Here is an 8,382-nt window from a genome sequence, read left to right as displayed (position 1 = left end):
AATAATATAGTATTTCTACCAATGAAAGCTAATAATAATGTAAACCAAAATTAATATCAGTCAAAAGAAAGCACACTGACCAGGACATGACTGGAATATGATTGACATATATTCAGTCCAGAGCCTTTGCATATCTGGGACTCCAGCCCAAAAAGCACTAAAAGGGCACCCAGGTGTCAGGGATCTGAGCCCAGTGCTGAGTAGAATAAACCCCAAAATATCAGCTAATCCACACTAACAAACTCTATGACTGCTTCTCCCTTTGTCCAATTTCTAGAATTACCATGGAAGTTGTGGGACACTCTTCATGAAGATTCAGATTTGTTGCCTGACGTCTACCTTAGACTACTCCTATGTGAGTACCCCACTTTAATTATTAAACTACTTACATAATCAATCTAAAATTTCCCAGTCACTTTCTTTGGTATTAGGTTAGACCCCTTATTTGAGGGTGGAGCCTTGAATATCCCATTATAGAGAATTTGGGAGTTAAACTTGTATAGAGCTAAAATGAAGAGGACATATTAAGAATAATTATCACAATAATCAATCAGTCAGTGTCTTTCCTAGGTATCTGTTCTAATCACTCATCACTTTACTAGATTTATGCTATCAATTAATCAATTAATTTGGCCATCTATATACCAAATACTGCACTAAATATAACTCAAAACAAAACAAAAGACAGTCCCTGCCCTCAAGCTCACAATCTAATGGAGACAACAAACCAATATATACGAAGTTAGTTATATATAAGATAAATAGGAAATGACTAAAAGAGGAAAGATTATTTATACAGAGTTGAAGAAAGCTTCCAGTAAAATTTGAGATTTTAATTGAGACTAAAAGGAAGCTAAGAATGTCCACTTGTCAGAGATGAGGAGGAGGGAGAGCATTTAAGGAATGGGAGAACAGTCAGAGAAAATGCCCAGACATGGAATGTCTTATTCGTGCAAAAGCCAAGAGTCTATGTCACTAGATCTCAGAAGGACTCACACCTGTGATGTGAAGGATTGTCAAGCTCTTTTCATTGCTTTTCATTGACCTTTGGTGTCCACTTGGCACCCATTTTTTTGCCTGCGACTCTAAGAAACTGTATAATATCCAGCTATCATACCCTAGCAGAAACCATCTTGGCAAACATTAAACTAGATTGAAGATAACCAACAGGTCTCAAATTTGTCAAGTTACAATGATGTCTACCTTGAGTACATGAAGGCTTCCTTTGGTGGAATGAGCCCCAAAGGTCTTGAAGGTGGCTTAAGCAGGCTCTCTGGATCACTTACAACTTGGTCAGACATTGAGTACACCAAGGTTATCCACTGCATTTCCAGTCATCTTGATTTTTGTCCTGCCACTAGACTTTGATATCTCAGGAAGAGAGTGAAACTAAGTACTTTGTGCTATTCTGTCTCACATGTCCAGTTCATCTATGAGTCAAGACATCACTTCACAATGTCACTAGTCCTCTTCAAAAATGAAGAATAAACAACGTCTGAAAATAAGATGTAAAAAGATTGCAAAGGTAAAATGGGGCTAGATTTTGAAGGTCTATGAATGTCAAGATAAGCATTTGTTTTTCTCAATAGAGAACAATAAGAAGCCTCTGGATTTTACTGAGTGTGTGTGTGGTGGGGGGAGAATAGGGTATAACATTATCAGAACTGTGCTTTAGGACACTTTTCCATATTACCATAACTTTTTTTGATTTCTTCATTGGAAAGCTGCCTATTCATGACCTTTGACCATTTATCAACTGGGGAATGACACATTCTTGTAGATTTTACAAAGTTCTTTATTGCCTTGCCTGAAAATCCACCCCAGTGCAATATTTAAGGGTTACCCTTCCAAATAAGAGGTCCAGTCTGCTTCTGAAGAAGGAGGCTGGGGAGCTCCAGATTGATTATATAAGTCTTTTAATAATCAAAGTGGGCAGCCTAAGGCTATATTAGAATTCCTGCAAAGCTACCCCAAACCCCAGTGATAAGTATAGAAACAGACAAAGGGAGAAGTTAAAGAGCATGTTAATGCAGATTGACTGAAATTTTGGGGTTTACTCTGCTCATCACTGGGTTCAGGTCCCAGATACCTAGGTTCTCTATCGGTTTTGTTTTGGCTGGATTGCCTGGGTATGTGAAACCTTGTATTGGTCAAATGTTGTCATGCCTCAGTCATTGTGTTTTGTTCTGGTTTACATTAATCTTGTTTACATTATTCATAGCTTTCATTGTTAGGGACTCCAAATTATAATTATATTATTATTATTATTATTATTATTATTTTCACTGATATAAACATTTGCTAGGAACACACATTATTCATGTATGATCTTTACTGCAAGAGACTTCTGCCAGAAAACCCATATCCTGGTTTTCACTGTTTGAAGAGGTCCACATTATGGTTTTCACCAATAGGGACTCCACATTCCACTGATGAAAGCTACCCATACATTGTCTCTATAATTAGTGAAATTACCTTTTTCTCTGTCTATAAAACAATAAATTAGTCATGGGGGGAGGGGGAGTGGGGAATACAGATTAAAGAACCAGAAAGAACCAGAACCAGAAATGCAAAAGAAAAGAATACATTTTTTTCTAAAAACATAAATTAGCTAACAGGGCAGATATAAAAGAATAGATACAAGAATAGCCCTTTTAAATTTCCCATTTAAACTTATATATGTATGTGTATGAAGATATCCATATATATGTATATCTTATCTTTTCATTTTATGTTCTTAATTCCCTTCAAATGGGAAGCCAGTAATTTTACATGCTTCTCCCTCTTAATTTCCTGTTCCAGCTCTACTTCTATTAATCTTCACTTTCACTGTATCATTCCTAAACACCTTGGGAAGGGCAGCTACTCTCCACATCTATTACCACCTACCTTCCCTCCTTACCTAATCTAATGGAGCAAATTATCATATGAATGGTCTCCAGACCTACCAGCATTTTCAGAGCATTCCCTTATTCACATGAAGGCCCCCATATATCCAATACATAGACCACCTCACCCCACCTAGCAGTCCTAGGCTATCCTGTGATTTCTTCCAATTTAAACCCTTTTCCTTTTGGCATTTTCTCCAGAATCCTATTGACTATACCAATTGTCTAAGCTGAAAATTCCCCCATAGTAGAATATTCAAGGTTCCACCCCTGCCCCAAACAAGGGATCTAATCCAATTCTGAAGAAAGTGGTCAGAGAATTCTAATTTGACTATTTAAGAAGTTTAGTAATCAAAATGGGATATTCACATGGAGCAATCTAGGGTAGGGTTAGACAACATAGTGGCATTTCCACCAAGATCCTAAAAACCCTTGTGGAAATTATAGAAATCAAACAAAGGGGGCCGCTAAGTGGCACAGTGGATAGAGCACCAGCCCTGGAATCAGGAGTACCTGAGTTCAAATCCGACCTCAGACACTTAAGAATTACCTAGCAGTGTGGCCTTGGGCAAGCCACTTAACCAAATTTCCTTGAAAAAACCCTAAAAAATAATCAAAGGCAGGAGGATCTATAGACTATGCTAGTGAAGACTAACTGATATTTTGGGGTTTCTGCACCTCAAGTCCCAGCCACCTGAGTGCCATGTTAAGTGCTGTTTTGGTTAAAATTCTGGATTTGCAAGGTGATAGACTTGGCATATTCAATCATGCCAGGGTTGTGTTCTGGTTAGTGTATTTTATTTTGTCTTACATTAATCTTGGTTTTCATTAGTGATAGCTTCCCTTGAGAGGGACTCATGATGATGATGATGATGATGATGATGATGATGATGATGATGATGATGATGATGATTATGGCTTTCACTGATAGATATTTTTGTAGGAAATCCACATTATTCTAGTCTTTTACTGCTTTAGGTAGGCATGGCCTTCAGGGTGGAATGTGGGGACCCTATTGGTAAAAAGCCATAATAATATGGACCCCTTAAGCAGTGAAAACTGCTTAAGACACTGTCCACAGTCAGAGAAAGAAATAGAAATGCAGTCTGGGAGAAAATGGGCATAGACCTTTCACCATTTACCAGGATTAAGTCAAAATGGATACCTGACAAATACATAAAAAGAGATATTACAAGAAAAGTTGAAGAGTATAGAATATATTACCTATCAGGACTAGAGGATAGGTGAGTAATTTATAAATAAACAAGAGATAGAGAACAGTGTGAAGTATAAAATGGATAATTTATTACAATAATTTTTTTAAAAAATCCATACAAATATAACAAATGAAGTCCAGATCATAAGAAAAAGAAAAAATGGGGAAAATTTTATAGGCAAATTCTCAGATAAAGGTCTAATATCTTAAAAGTAAAAATAACTGTAAAATCTATGCAAATACAAGTCATTCCCAATTGATAAATGGTGAGATGATATGAGTAATTTTCTGATGAAGAAATCAAAGCAATTTCTTAAGTTCAGAATAAAAATATTTTTAAAAGAGCTGATAAATATAAGTATATATAGAATGGTTTTACATGTATGTGATTTTATATATATATATGTATATGTATGCATGTGTGTATGTTTGTGTATACATATACATATGTATACATACAGATTTCTGCCTAATGGTTGCCATCTCTTGAGTGGGGATGAGAGAAAGGAAGAAAAAAGTGAAAAAATAAAATTACATGACAATTTTATCATAAATTTAAAAGGAATTGAAAGTTATACACCTAATAGATTTGCAGTTTCATGTATAATCATTTTTCTGTTCTACTATGAAAATACTTTATTTCTTGGAATAAAATAAATAAAATAATATAAATAGAAATACAAAATAGAAATAATATAAATGAAAATAAGTAAAATAGAATAAAATAAAATAGAATTTCTTAGAATGAAATACATAAAACAAAACAAAAAAGAATGAAGACTATCTCCTTTTTCTACTTGTAACCCTAGTGCTAGATAGGCACAGTGTTTCACATATGGTTGTGTTTAATAATTTTTTCATTGAAGAAAAAAAAAGAGCTATGCTTTAGGAAAATCACTTCAGTGACTGAATAAACAATTGATTGGAATGAGGACAGACTTAGAGTAGGCAGATGCATCACCAGAGGTTAGATAAACTGGGCAGTCCAGGTTTACTCTTGGGATGCAAATGAGGGAATAGGAGGATGATGTTATTCCACACAATAATAGGGAAGGTAAGAGTAGTGGAGAGTTTATAGGGACAATTATTGAGTTCTGTCTTGGACATATTGAATTTAATATGTCTACTGGACATTCAGTTTGAGATTCTGAAAGGCAGTCTGAGTTTAAGGAAGAATAAAATATGAATTGTAAGCTTGGAGTTAGAAGAAATCTTAACATCCCAGTATAACTAGCTCTGATTACAGATGAATAAACATGCTCAGAAATTCTGTGACTTGCCCAAGGTCTTACATGTATAAGATCATGTCATAAGTGACAGAGTTAGGATTTGGATCCAAGGCTTCTGGTTCCAGCTGCAGAACTCTATCCATTGCACCATATTGCCTTCCTCCTAGCAAGGAATTATTATCTGATTTTACAAGCAAGTAACAATAAAATAACAAAAAGAAGAGTTAATCTATGAATTAATACAACAGCTAATAAGCCAAATAAGCTAAAAGAGTATTCAAGAGAAGGAAAAATATGGTCCAGTTAGGGAAAGGACATGGAAAAGGTAAGATATAAACTGGATTCTAGAATAGGACAGAGTAAGTTTTCAATAGCTGTTAAAGGAAGAGGTCATTCCAAATATAGCATTCACAAGCTAAGAAATATCATGGGTTGATGGCACCTAGGGGAGAAAAAGGAAGGGAACTTCAAGGCTTCTAAGTTAGTAAACAGGGAGAATAATGACACCAATAACAAAAATAGCAAATTTAACAAAGAGAGCAACTTAAAAGCCAAGCCCATGAGTTCAATTTTAGGAATACTAATTTTAAAATAATATCAGGATGGCCAAGTTAAGCCATCCTGTCAGAAATCAAATAGTAACTTAGGTAACTAGCTATATAGCACAACAGATAGAGTGCTGGACCTGGAATTAGAAACCCTGAATTGGAATGCTGCTTCACATACTTCCTAGATGTATGATCCTGGGCAAGTCACTAACTTTTATTTACCTCATTTCTTCATCCACAAAATGGGAGTAATAGATCTCCTTACTTATTGACGGTATTGTGATAATAATATAATTGTAAAGTACTATATAAAGTTAATTGCTATTATATAGTGTGATAAACTTAGTGAGAAGTTGGTATTAGTGAGTAGATTTCATATTGACCTACCTAAAGTGTATAGTTGGGGTCACCGTGGATTGTTTATTTGGATAGGAAAGGAGAATAAAAAGAGAAGAGCAAAGATCTGAGAAAAATTGTGCATTTCAAAAGAATGAAGCTCATATGTTCTTCATTATGGTACTATATGTGTCAGGAAATACTGTGAAGCAAAGTTGAAGCCTTGTGAGACTTCCCAATAGTATCGTGTTCTTTTTAAAAATCTACACTTAAATGCAAAATCTAGGATTGATTTAACTAGTTAACTAGCTAGCTACTGGTCAGTCTGTATTTATTTTCCTCATCATCTTCCCTTTGCATATATGCATGATAGGTTTGCTACAATAAAAAGTCTGCCATGCCTCTCTGGGCGAATGTTTCATTCAAACCAATCTGGACTATCATGCTCATAGTTAGAAAGAATTTTGATAGTCCCATTCTGCTCTTCCCTGGTGAGATCACAATTTGGAGTATTATATCAGTTTTGGGAGTCCCATTTTAGGAAGAACACTGATAAGCAGTAGAATGTCCAGAGTATGGCAACTAAATTGATGAAGGACCTGGAGTTCAATAATATCAGGATCTGAGATTTTTTAATCTACAGAAGAGAAGACTTAGAAGGGTCATGACAAATGGCTTCAAATATTTTCAAGTCATTTGGGAGAAGGATTCGACTTATTCTGCTTGACCCCGAAAGGCAGATATTTGGACTTGATATAAGAAAAAACTTCCTAACAATTAGAGCTAGTCAAACAAAGAATGCATTGCCTTGGGAAGTGATGAATTCCCCTTCAGTGGAGGTCATCAAGAAAAAAATTGTTGACTTCTGGTCTTGTATATTGCAGAGAATATAATTTTTAAGGATAAACTGAACAACTTAGAAACTGAAATTCCTTCTAACTCTGAAATTCTGTGATTCTTAAGACTAAGTTGGGGTGGCTAGGTGGCACAGGGGCAGCTAGGTGGCACAGTGGATGGAACACTGGCCCTGGAATCGGGAGTACCTCAGTTCAAATCTGACCTGAGACACTTAATAATTACCTAGCTGTGTGGCCTTGGGCAAGCCACTTAACCCCACTGCCTTGCAAAAAAAAAAAAAAAACTAAAAAAAAGAATATGTTTAGGGATAATTTCTAAATGTCTGTTTATGCTTGCATGGAAAATTAACTTCAGGTTGTGGGGTAGAACCTTTTGGAAATAATAAAAATCATTTTGGTAGAATTGAAAGTTCTTAATGTGAATTTTAACATCCTGAATTCTAATTATATTTCTTCTCCCTAATAGTTCTGTGACTTTAAGCAAGTTACTTAAGCCCTTTGGGTCTCAGTTTCTCTGTCTTTAAAATGTGAAGTCTAGACCACATATTTCTACATCTGTCATTGCAGTATCAATCTAAAATATGTTTGACCTTTTCAGCACACTTAAGACACAAGCCAATTGAATTTTATTTCTCATTTCAACAAAAAAGTGGCAACTAATTTCTAAGTATAAGTGGCATGAGGTAGAGGAAATATTAAGGATGACTGAAGGGGTGGATTAAAAAGTCAAGGCAGATCAGCAAAGAGAGGTTTCTACTTTAGTTTTCCCATTTTTTAATATCCTTTGAGACATTCATATAAGTGGGATGGAATTCATTGCCTAGATTATAAAGGGCAAAATAATAAGGAAGATTGAGTTTTTTGGAAGGAACATTTTATTCTGATTTCACAGGAAAAAGATCACTATTGAGCACCCACTAAGGCCCTAGAAGAAATTATAGAATCTGTCAAAGATTTTTCAAATTTTCCTAAAGCAACATTAGAGACTGCTCACTTCTGTCTGCCTGTCTGCAGGTGCAGTGACTCAAAAGACCATGAATAGGAGGTGATAATTTTCTTTCAAGTAATTGCCTTCATTAGACACAGTGTCATTTATACTCAGAGATCTCCAAAGTACAGGCAAATACCAAACACAAAAGTTCTGTGATGAATACTGTTCCTAAAAGAACTACAGCCATTCAACAACCTCCAGTCTAAATGGTTTCCATTTTAATCACTAGGTCGTTTGATGAGACCTAACCTAGAGCAGCAGCAGCAATATATATAGGGAACTGAGGAAGAACTGTAATCGGTTGTATCATCATACAC

The sequence above is a fragment of the Macrotis lagotis genome, chromosome X, assembly GCF_037893015.1.
Source record: "Macrotis lagotis isolate mMagLag1 chromosome X, bilby.v1.9.chrom.fasta, whole genome shotgun sequence".
NCBI lineage: Eukaryota > Metazoa > Chordata > Mammalia > Peramelemorphia > Peramelidae > Macrotis > Macrotis lagotis.
The sequence above is the reverse complement of the archived record's forward strand: the minus strand, read 5'-3'. Positions refer to the sequence as shown.